This window comes from Anolis carolinensis, chromosome 2, assembly GCF_035594765.1.
Source record: "Anolis carolinensis isolate JA03-04 chromosome 2, rAnoCar3.1.pri, whole genome shotgun sequence".
Classification (NCBI taxonomy): Eukaryota; Metazoa; Chordata; class Lepidosauria; order Squamata; family Dactyloidae; genus Anolis; species Anolis carolinensis.
Window position 1 is genome coordinate 158602391 of NC_085842.1, and position 12515 is coordinate 158614905.

The window sequence follows — 12515 nt, forward strand, 5'->3', positions numbered from 1 at the left end:
TTTTTGTCCACAAGCTCAGCAGCTCAGCGCTTTAACGCACTGTGCCACCAGGGGCCCCTAGACCCAATTAGGAAATGACATTTATAACCCAGGAACAAAACTTGTATTCCATAGTGTAATCACAGCACTCTTGACACGGCTACCTGACCTCTGTTTAAAATCCTCTAGAGAAGCAGACTCCAAGGCAGGGTTTCCCACTGTCAAAAAGTCCTCCCCAGGTGTTTTTGGCCTACAACTCCCAGAATTCCCAGCCAGTTTACCAGCTGTTAGGATTTCTGGGAGTTGAAGACCAAAACATCGGGAGACCCCAGGTTGAGAACCACTTTGCTAGTGCAAAGGAGGCACATTGCTTTTGGAATTTCCCACTGCTCCTTCTTCAGCTACATAGCTTTGGTTCTGGACCCTCATTTGGCATCACTAGCATTGTTGTCCACCTTAGAGATACTATAGGAAGAGTGGAGGTGGTTATATTTTAGAGTTGCCCTGCCTTTGCTACAGTGGTGAATCTGGCTGCCCCTGCTTCTTCCATTGTGCCAAACTCTGTTGGGAATAGTTGAATTGAGCACGGTTCCCTTGAAGAAGTCCAGCAAAGAACCCCTCAACCACATGTAGGAAAAATAGGTGACAGCACTGCACACCAAGAAAGCATAACCCCCAAACCAAAACCAGAGGGGATGGCAGGGGCAGAACTGCATATACGCACACAGCCCTCTCCTTGTTTTCTTCACTCCTTTTGTCATAGAGAGATGTGCGGTGCCCCCGCACATAGAGTCTTTCCCCCACTCAAACTCTGTCTCATGGTTCACATTAGTCATTTGGTGTATGGCCACCTACACTTAGTAACGCAATTCCCCAAAAGCCAAGCAACAGAGATTTTTTAATATTCATCACGCCGGAACTGCCACAAATAAACCTCCAGAGTAATTTCTGTTTGTGGGCACGGCTTCTTCTAGATGTTTCACCTCTTCCCTGCTTGCATCTTAGGGGGGAGAGATGACACACTCTGTGATGAACGCAAGCAACATGTTCAGGAAGAAAACAGATTGGAGAAGGCAAACGGAATCACATTTTTTTCCCTTCCCACACCATGCTTGCAAGAAGAAGAAAAAAGACAAGCAACAAGGGCCAGGAAGCTTGTGCTGAAAACAGGGGGATAGCAGTTAATCTTGCTCCACTTCAAGACTCTGTCCAATGAAGTCAGCCACCCATCTTACCGATACTGAGATTGTGGTCGCATTCAAGAAGGTGATGCGAATACCATGAATTTCATTTTCTGCAAATCCATCACTACCATCTCTGTGAATGTTTGTCAGGGCAAGAAGGCAACATCAACCATTAGAATGCATTTAGGACAAATTGTGCAGCCCTTCAAATAATGTTGGACTGCAAGTCCCAGTAGCTCTAACCAGCATAGCCAATATTAAGTGATGCTGATGCTTCAGGCCCCATCTGTGGTTTCATAATGCAGCATTATTGTCTGAGCTGTAAATGGCTCCAAGGATATGCAATTTACAGAATAGGCAGCCAAACATTTGTCACGCAGACATCTCATTGACTTAAGCGGCTTTTCCTGGTTCATCCTTCATTGGTCAATTAGTCTAAGCATTACATCCGTCTTCTATGTTTTTGGTTCACATGAGAATGGCCTTGGGTCCCAGGACATTACTTTTTACCAGCTAAAGCTCAACTCCCTTCTCATCAAGTGCCCTATTGGAGCCCACAGTGGCTCAGTGGGCTAAACTCTTGTGCCAGCAGGATTGCTGACCGAAAGGAGCGGGAAGCGGGGTGAGCTCCCATCTGTCAACTCCAGCTCCCCATGCAGGGGCATAAGAGAAGCCTCCCATAGGATGGTAAAACATCAAACATCCGGGTGTCCCCTGGGCAACGTCCCTGCAGACGGCCAATTCTCTCACACCAGAAGCAACTTGCAGTTTCTCAAGTCCTGATATAGAAAAAAGTGCCCTATTTCTGCAATAAGCCTTACCTGCTCTGGCTAACAGTTGCAGCTGGCTTTCATCTAACTCTACTTTAATTCCCATCTGCTCTGAATCTACAAGGGCATAGCTATATGAAATGTCTATATTTACAATGAATTAGATCAATATGTTATTACAGTATAAATAATAAGGCACAACAACATATATACATCATGGTCTCAAACATGGCATGTCTTAAACAAAGGATCCTGTTATTTATGAGCACTTACTTGGAATAAGCTGTACTGAACACATTGAGGGTACTTCTTTGTACACGTCATGCTTGTAAGAGTCATCAAATTTAAGGATGTCTGAATGATATTAAATGGGGAAAATAATTTGCCTGCACTCCAGAATCAGGTGAAATTATAAGAGCCAGTTGGCCAAAAGTTGACCCACCTCCCTTAAAAACAGTTCTGGAGTCCTGCTGAAGGGTGTTAGGCTCAAATTATTTTACATAAAAAGCAGACCTTCAAGGGCAGGAAGGATTATGTTCTCCTCAGCAATGTTCAGGCCTGTTTGTCTTCTGCAACTTGTTCTGTACTGTACAAAGATTCAGCACTATAAGTAATGGGAAGTCTGGAAACATGAAGGTCACGTCACTGCTTTGTTTGCCACAGGAAAAGGTTAAAGAAGATACTTCCTCAAACTCGGAGCATTTCCGTATGAAACCCACTGCAAAAGAAGAAAAGAGAAGTGAAGCAGAAGAAGAAAAGATTGCACCATTTTAAAGGTCAATATGAACTAACTGGCATCCCAAGGGCCTCCCTGGGAAGGCAACACGTTTAAGGGCAGCAGGCAGCTCAAGGAATATGCTCCTTCGCACCATTAGTGGATGCTGTGTTTCTCTGGCTATAGAGCAGGTGCCCGACTGTATTGGAACAGATGTGAGAACCTGTTGCAGATACAAGGAAGGACAAAGAGCATAGTACATCACCAACTCGAGTTGCCCGGTCAGCAGCATCAGAGTTTGAATGGTGAAACCTGAGACCAAGGTTTTATCCACATTATTTATTTATTTGTTTATTTATTAACTGCATTTCTATGCTACTTTTCGCACCCCCTGGGGGGACTCAAAACAGTTTACAACATAATAAATGGCAAAATTCAGTGCCTCACTATATATAAAATTATATCACATATCTAAATTGAAAACATATAACTGTAGATTAAACCATTAAAACTATAAAAACATCAAACATAGACAAAGGCAGAAGGGGGTTGGACTAGATGGCCCAAAGGGTTTCTTCTAACTATTATTCTTAGTATTATTATTGAGGCTGGGTGGCCATCTGTCAGGGGTGCTTTGTGAATTTGAGCTTTTACACCTTCTGTGGCATCCCAAGCAGACAAGAACGTTGTTGAACAGCAGCCTGGGTCAAAAGAGTAATAACATTTAATTTTAATTCTCCATAGGGGAAAACAAAAACACTAAATAATAAAGGACTTTTGCAACAGAACTTAATACAGCATGGTTTCTCTCTTCCCTTTTTTGTTTCCTTTGGTAAAGATGCTCTTGATTGGAGAGAAAAGGAAGAGCACGGTGGGGAACCAAGGAATAAAGGCATGTATGTTCCTGTATAAATGTATAAAAATTGCTGAATTTGACCAGTTTGACACCACATTAACTGCCAGGATTCAAGGCTATTGGATTCTGGGATTGTTATTTTTGTGGGATATTTGCACTTCTGTGTGAGAGATGTGGTGCCACTAAACTACGAATCCCAGGATTTCAAAGGATAGCACTATGGCAGTTTAAGTTGTGCAAAAGTGCTATAATTCTGCAGTGTGGCTGGGTGTGGGTGGGTAAGGCAGGCAAGGCATTTTTAGTGGAGGGGGGACTAACTGTTTCTAGGCTAGCTAATTTCAGAAATGGGCTAGAGCAGACTCTAGGTACCTCTACTAATGAATTGATAAGGCAAATCAGACCAGGTAGGAACCCTATTTCTGGCACGCATGGAGGTGGCAAAATATACCAGCTGTAGTAGTTGCTGTCATGCCCACTCTTCACATCCTTTACAGCCTTACTTAACAGCACAAAGCGCTTATCCCATAAGAATAATGTTGGCACTCTGCTTGTTGCCAGATGGTATGATGGGTCCCAGTAGCTGCACCCATTGGCTTTCTTCCCAGTCTTCTCCTCTCATGCCTGGCTTTTGGGTGAGCTGACATTGTCTGTATGCAGCAAACATACACACACGTTTAAGAGGAGAAGACCCATCCCAGGGATATATGATTTCAGTTCCGCTAAACCATAGGTTCATGTTCCTGGTGTGCCTAGGATCTGAAGTTTCAAATCAGACATGAATAGGTTGAAGGCAAGGACCAGAGGTTTATGCACTTCAGCCAAAGTGGATGTCAGGAGAATCTGTGCTCTCCAATGAGACATAAGGCAATGGATACATTCAAAGACATTTATAGAGTTTTCACAGCTTTTCAAACAATGGATCTTTGCCACCCTGAGCACTGATTAGTGCAAGCTGGTGCAGGCTAGGAGCTTCATGTTTGGTCGAGGCATGCCACCTGCCATTACTGTTGATTGGACTCAAGTCTGGCAGGAACTTTAATAAACTGTCATTGCTCAGTTTGAAGTTTGTAGCTATTTCTTGGGTCCACCTGTGGTGGACATGTGTGGGAAAGGAGTGTGGGTAGGGTTCAGGTTGATGGGTAAATTATTGTATTTCTGCCAGCTTGAGTGGGGCAATGGGTCCAAGCTGGCAAAACAATAAGTGTTAGCACACCTGGATGGACTTTCAGGGAGAGACAACTGAGTTTCTGGAGGAAAGGTCACACTTATAGGGTTGCTGTGAGTTTTCCGGGATGTATGGCCCGCATCTATGGCATGCATCCTCAGAGGTTGTGAGACCTCACAACCTCTGAGGATGCCTGCCATAGATGTGGGTGAAACATCAAGAGAGAATGCTTCTGGAATATTGGTCATACAACCCGGAAAACCAACAGCAAACCAGTGAGTCTGGCCATGAAAGCCTTCGACAACACATTGTCACCCTTATACTTAACTACTGGGATCTTTTCTGGCATTCCCTTGGCTGTGGGTTTTGGCGTTCTTTTGGGAGCCCTGACTTTCAATAACACAAGCTCTAAAGCCAACTTACTCGAAATGACCTTCTCTAGCATCACGTACCTTGAAATAGTGAGCCTTCTTTCCTTGCATCTATACATTGGCCATCTGGAATTTGTGAGATTTTCTGGACCTATCAGAAGCAGCATTAGATGTAAACACATTCTGTACTAGTAGACCTCCTGGCTTGTCCACAACCAAAGTTTCTTCACTGGAACAGACAGTGTAATTGTTCTGTGTGAGGCAAAAATACTTATTTTCAATAACTGGACATGATTTGCAAGACTCAAGGGACTTTTTTGCAGAAAGGAGGCAAACTGACTTTTTTTTTTTGGTGTCAGGAGAGTCTTGAGAAACTGCAAGTTGCTTCTGGTGTGAGAGAATTGGCCATCTGCAAGGGCGTTGCTCAGGGTACGCCCAGATATTTTACTATCCTTCTCTCATCTCCCCACATGGGAAGCTGTAGCTGACGACAGGAGCTCACCCCGCTCCTGTGGCATTGAAGCAGGACTGCCACATTGGTGATGGTCTCTATCATACAGCTCCATGTGGATTCCATTGTCAGCCTGCTTCCTCCTGTGATTCACCTGTATCCTACTACTGATACGCAAAACCAGTCAATAGCTGCTGATTGTACCACGTTTCTGTCATTTACGTGGTGTCATCAGGCAATTCTGCTTCTGTGCTGGTATGCTAGCATAAAGTGCTGCTGGGGGCAGAATACTCCTTCTCTCTCCCTTTCCACTTCTTTCCCTTTCTATTCCTGAGTTAGATTTCTTAAACATTTCAGTGGTACAGTAGAGTCTCACTTTTCCAAGACTTGCTTATCCAAGGTTCTGGATTATCCAAGGCATTTTTGTAGTCAATGTTTTCAATATATCATGATATTTTGGTGCTAAATTCGTAAATACAGTAATTACAACATAACATCATTGCATATTGAACTACTTTTTCTGTCAAATTTGTTGTATAACATGATGTTTTGGTGCTTAATTTGTAAAATCATAACCTAATTTGATATTTAATAGGCTTTTCCTTAATCCCTCCTTATTATCCAAGATATTTGCTTATCCAAGGTTCTGCCGGCCCGTTTAGCTTGGATAAGTGAGACTCTTCTGCACTTCCATTTTTTATTTATTCACCGTACATAGAATTGTGAAATTGCTTACATTATTTTAAAATGATGGAGCAGTGGAACTGTGAGAAGGCAAATTACAAGGTTAGGCAGAAGTATGAGTGTTGGACCATGGCTATAGTTGCACAGATGCAGAAACATATGATAGTAAGCGTCTTGATGCTGTGGAATAGAAGCTTCATGCAGGAAAAGTGGACATATCATTGGGAGTGGCATAAGATAGTGTGGATAAATGTTGCTTTTTATTGTTGTAGGGTCCATAGGCCACTGACTGAATGACTAATGTGCTCACAGACAGTTTCAGGCAATGTTGGACAATGCCATCTGTGCATTAGAGCACAGATTCAAAGCAACTAACATTTGTTTCACATTCCATTCTATCTCAGAATATGTGACACTGCTCCAGGGCCCTTCCACACAGCTATATAACCCAGAATATCAAGGCAGAAAATCCCACAATATCTGCTTTGAACTGGATTATCTGAGTCCACACTGCCATATATTCCAGTTCAAAGCAGATAGTGGAATTTTATTCAGCTGTATAGAAGGGCCTGAGAGTATTATACTTTAAAATATTCATCTTTAAAATATACTTGAAAATCAATTGTGTTTATATACAATATTATTCCTTCAACTTGCATTATTAAAGGAGATTTATAAGAAACAATTGTGACCGTTTTTGAATGAAATGGGCCCGGTGCTCAGATTTATTATACATGGCCAGTGATTGTGTCAGGAACAGAAATTCAGCATGCAAGCACTCATTTCAAAAGTGTAGGCAAGAATGGTCAAACAACTAGGGATCTAATCTATGGAGTGTAAACATGAAAAGGAAATGGAATGGCGAAGATATTAAATCATGGTTTTATAACGAAAACTAGAAAAATAAATGTTTTCTATTTTTTTGCAACCATGTGGAACTATTAGAGTACACTTGTGTACACCCAAAACACAAACACAAGGAGAAATGACAAAAAGTTACAAAATAGTTATAATTAGTAAACATGTTATGACTCTTGGTTTTGTTATTACATAAAAGTTGCAAAGTGGTTGTTTTTTAGAACTGTAGATTAAAGGTAATCACAACCTCTGAGGATGCCTGCCATAGATGTGGGCGAAACGTCAGGAGGGAATACTTCTGGAACATGGCCATACAGCCCAGAAAACACGCAACAACCTCGGTAAAGGAGAAGGTTTCCCCTTGACATTAAGTCTAGTCGTGTCCGACTCTGGGAGTTGGTGCTCATCTCCATTTCTAAGCTGAAGAGCCGGCATTGTCTGTAGATGCCTCCAAGGTCATGTGGCCGACATGGCTGCATGGAGCGTCAAACTGTAAATTATGTAGTAGTAATTCACTAAAAGCACTAGATTGCATCTGATTTTGGAAGCTAAGCAGGGTCAGCTTTGGGCTAATGATGGGATGGGAAACCACCAATGAATCCCAGGTGTTGAGTAGGCTATATTTCAGAGGAAAGAACTAGCAAAATCACCTGAGGATTTCATGCCTAAGGAACTGCTATGAAATTCATGGGTTCGCCATAAATTGACAGGTGACTTCAAGATGTGTACACACGATTTCAGAATCAGAGTAACTTTTTTTCATGGCTCATGTAATTCTATGGAGGGAATCAGGGTTCGTGGTGATTGTGAAAGGGAAATCATTCTTGCAGTATTTCACCTTCCTTTTCTTTTTAATAATTACGGTAATTTTTATTCAAGAAAAATACAAAACACACAGACATTTTAGTTATATAAAACTACCAAGGCTACCCAATAACATCCTATACATGGCAATTAAACTACAACTAAACAGCTATAAATATATTGTTTTCCCATTCTTTATCTGATGGTTATAATCCCTTAATTTTTTTTTATTTTGTGTCAAAAGCATTGCATAATTAGATAAGTTTAAAACTGATAAAATAAGTGATCACAAGCTGCTAAATAGTTTTAGACCAAAAACGGGCAACAGTGACTGCATTGTCTGTATCTTTAAAAAGTTCTTCCTTTGTGCATGAGGCAGGGCATTATGGGCAAGCATACATATATGGAGTTGTTTGTTCTGCTCCACAGTCACACAAAGTGGAGGATTCTTCTAGGAAGTGCCATTTTGCCAGGTTGTCTTTTGATCTGCCAACTCCACTTCTGAGTCTGTTCAGGGATTTCCAAGTTGCCCATTCTTGGTTTATCCCTGGAGGAAGACCCTTGGTGGTGGGGGGTGGGGCATCCATCTGGAATTGCCCGATTTTGCTGCCCACAGGGATTTTGCTGCTGTTGTTGGAGGAACATTTAGATGAGTGGTGGTTCTCATGAAACTTTTCCTTGATTTAAGTCTACTGGGAGGAGGCTAATAACCATACAGTGGATGGCTTTCACATCGTTCAACCTTATCTCTTGTGATTGGCAGCATCGCACATCAGGGGGGCGGGCAATGCCAACTAACTTATAGAATCTATCAACAAATTTAGGTTTAAGACATCCTGTGATTTAGGTTTAATCCGCTCCTTTAAAACAATAATGGAATCACACTTCAGTTTAGAGCAGCACTTTACTAATTCATGCACCTCAAAGTTGAAATGTTTGTATCATCCTTACATTACGTTTGGGTAATGCCTGGCTACCTTAGCCCTCCTGTCTTTAGACCTTATTTCCCCTCAACTCCAGTGACTAGGGACAATGGGAGTTGTGTTGTCGAAGGCCTTCATGGCCGGGATCACAGGGTTGTTGTAGGTCTTTCGGGCTTTCGGGCTGTGTGGCCAAGTTCCAGAACGTCAGGAGAGAATACTTCTGGAACATGGCCACACAGCCCGAAAGACATACAACAACATACAACAACACAATGGGAGTTGTTATTCAATGCTGTCAGGAAGATCTCAGTCCCCATGCCACGTGAGGCCCACTAAAATGCCACAGTAGGGAGCAAGCATCTTCGTTAGAAGAAGGAGAAGCAAGAAAATAAATTTAGCAGGCAAAACTGGCATACAGATGGAAAATGTTTCGCTGCCTGGATTTCCGTCTACCATTAATCTGTTCAACTTCAAGCAAAGCTTGTTGGAATTCCTTCTTCGACATAAACATTAGAAGTACAGGTGTTGTCTCCAGTTATCACTCAGGTAAGTCTAGTTCAAGCAGAGGAGCCATGCAGGCGGGAGGGTGAGACTGTTTTTGGCAACCTTCTGCTGCCTTTTGTTTGCTGCTTCTTTTATTGCCTCCCTAGTTTGGGTAATTCTATGCAAAGTGCTATAGGAATAGCATTGAATAAAACTGCCAGGTGGCCAGGTGCTATGGTAACTGAGGCCAGGTGAGTGTTTAGGTTTCGACAGCACCTGTTTGCTCCAAGAGACATGAGTGATATATATATAGACTCACCTCCCCCAATCCACCCCATTCCCAGCAACACCTTCCTATGATAACCCAGCAACCCCCCAATCTTCATCCCCCTCCTGGCTCTAAGTAAACTCATCCCTCATATCGTCTCTTCCATCCTCAGGTTGCCTAAGGGTGCAGCAGGTGGCTAAAGAGCTCTTGTATTATTAAGCCTTCTGGTTTTTTTAAAGGAGGTTTTTTGAAAGAGGAATACTGCAATGAAATTTCTTGTTCTGTCATTTATTCATTTGGGAAAGCAGGACAGTTTCTCTTGCAGAAATAGCACTGCAATGGAAGAAACTGCACCTGTGGATTTTCAGACAACTCAAGACTCTTATAGACCAATGCTAGGTTCAAAAGCCCAACCAATTAAGGCAGATTATTCCCAAGACAAATTAGTGTGCAATACACTGAGGCCCCTTCCACACAACCGTATAAAATCCACATTGAACTGGATTATTTGGAAGTGTGGACTCAAATAATCCAGTTCAGAGCAGATATTGTGGATTATCTGCCTTGATATTCTGGGTTATATGGCTGTGTGGAAGGGCCCTAAGCACTGATTGGAATGGAGCCCCTGGTGGTGCAATGGGTTAAACCAGTGTTTCTCAACTTGAGGGTCAGGACCCCCCTGGGGGGGGTCACAAGGGGGTGTCAGAGGGATTGCCAAAGACCATCAGAAAACATATATTAATTTACTGTACTCTCTGGAGGTAGGTGAACTACATCTCCCCTAAATCACTGTCAATTCTTCCCAAATCCCTCCAGTATATTCTGTTGGTCATATGGGGGTTCTGTGAGGGAAATCTGGCCTAATTCTATTGTTGGTGGGGTTCAAGGGGCTCTTTGATTGTAGGTGAACTATAAATCCCAGCAACTGCAACTCCCAAATTTCAAGGTCTATTTTCTCCAAACTCCACCAGTGTTCACATTTGAGCATATTGAGTATTTGTGCCAGGTTTGGCCCAGATCCATCATTGTTTGTTTGTTTGTTTGTTTGTTTATTTACAACATTTATACCCTGCCCTTCTCACCCGAGGGGACTCAGGGCGGCTTACAAAAATTGGCAAAATTTAATGCCCAAATTGCAATCATAAAAACAAAACAATATAAACAGATCTGTTAATAACATAGTTAAAATACATTATAAAAACCTTAAAAACGTATATATAATTAATCCCATTCATCCGAGAATGAGTCCACAGTGCTCTCTGGATGTAGGTGGTTCAATGTCCACCAAACCCTTTCAGTATTTTCTGTTGGCCATGAGAGTGCTGTGTGCCAAGTTTGGTTCATATCCATCATTGATGGAGTTCAAAATGCTCTTTGGTTGTAGGTTAACTATAAATCCCAGCAACTACAACTCCCAAATGACAAAATCAATCCCCGCAACCCCACCAGTATTCAAATTTGGGTGTATCGGATATTTGTGCCAAATTTGGTCTAGTGAATGAAAATACATCCTGCATCTCAGATAGTTACATTACAATTCATAACAATAGCAAAATTATAGTTATGAGATAGCAGCAAAAATAATTTGATGGTTAGGAGTCACCACAACATGAGGAACTGTATTAAGGGATCACAGCATTAGTAAGGTTGAAAACCACTGGGTTAAACCCTTGTTCCAGCAGGACTGTTGACTTGAAGGTTGGGCTGCTAACCTGAAGGCTGCCGGTTTAAATCCGGCGAGTGTGCTGATAAGCTCCTTCTGTCAGCTCCAGCTCCTCATGTGGTGACATGAGAGAAGCTTCCCACAAGGATGGTAAAACATCAAACATCCGGGCGTCCCCTGAGCAACGTCCTTGCAGATGGCCAATTTTCTCACACCAGAAGCGACTTGCAGTCGCTCCTGACACACACAAAAAAAGTGATTGGAATCATGATGGACTGCAAACTCCAGCAGTTCTAGCAAGTATAGGATTCTATGAGATGCAGTCTGACAACATTTCTGTGACTACATGATTCCCACTCAACCGTTTAAAAAGAATAGAGTAGGGTGGCGTTGGGCAATTCCTGCAAAGTTCAGGGTTAGATTGTGTCCATTCTGCAGGAGGTCCTTCTGTCATTTCAGACAAAATAGTTGAAACTCAGTCTTAATCTCACAGTCTGATGTAAATACAGAGTAATCCGGTCATATAAATCTATGTGTGAACCAGTCTTCTCCAGCTGAATTTTTCAGTTTTACATTATTAGTCGCCTTAAGCACGCCTGGCCTCAGCTTGCAGCTTCCAAAGCCCATAGATTTAAGGCTGTCCTGGGATTCCCCTTTTAATTTTTGCTCTTTAAATTTCCTATAATGCCCCCTGAGAAATGTTCTGTTAGTGCTGATCTGAGAGCTACAACTGCTAGTTAAATACACTGGGATTTAGACCTGATTGTGACTTCTCTCTGAATGTTTTAACATGAACACATTGATGGAAATTTGGTTTACAAGCTCAGCAGAAACCCATGCATGTATCATCTCCTTATGCCTTGAGCCCCCAGTGGCATAATGGGTTAAACCTTTGTGCCAGCAGGTCTGCTGACCGAAAGGTTGGCAGTTTGAATCCACTGAGTGGGGTGAGCTCCCGTCTGTCAGCTCTAGTTCCCAAACCTCCCACAGGATGGTAAATCATCAAAACATCTGTGTGTCCCCTGAGCAACATCCTTGCAGACGGCCAATTCTCACACACCAGGAGCAACTTGCAGTTTCTCAACTCGCTCCTGACCAAAAAAAAAATGCCTTGATGAACAGGAACTGTATATTTCACAACAAAGGTAAAGACAATAATGGCTGCTAAGTGTCTTGTTGTCTGCTTATTAGGTTACAGAGGAATATTAAAAAGATAAAATAACAGTTATGGCTTATTTACCTAACTTTAAAGAGGGCAGTTAAAGATTGCCTGTACTATGGTCCAGTCATTAATCAAAATGAAGACCACAGTCCAAAAATCAGAAGACTGAGTGTGCATCT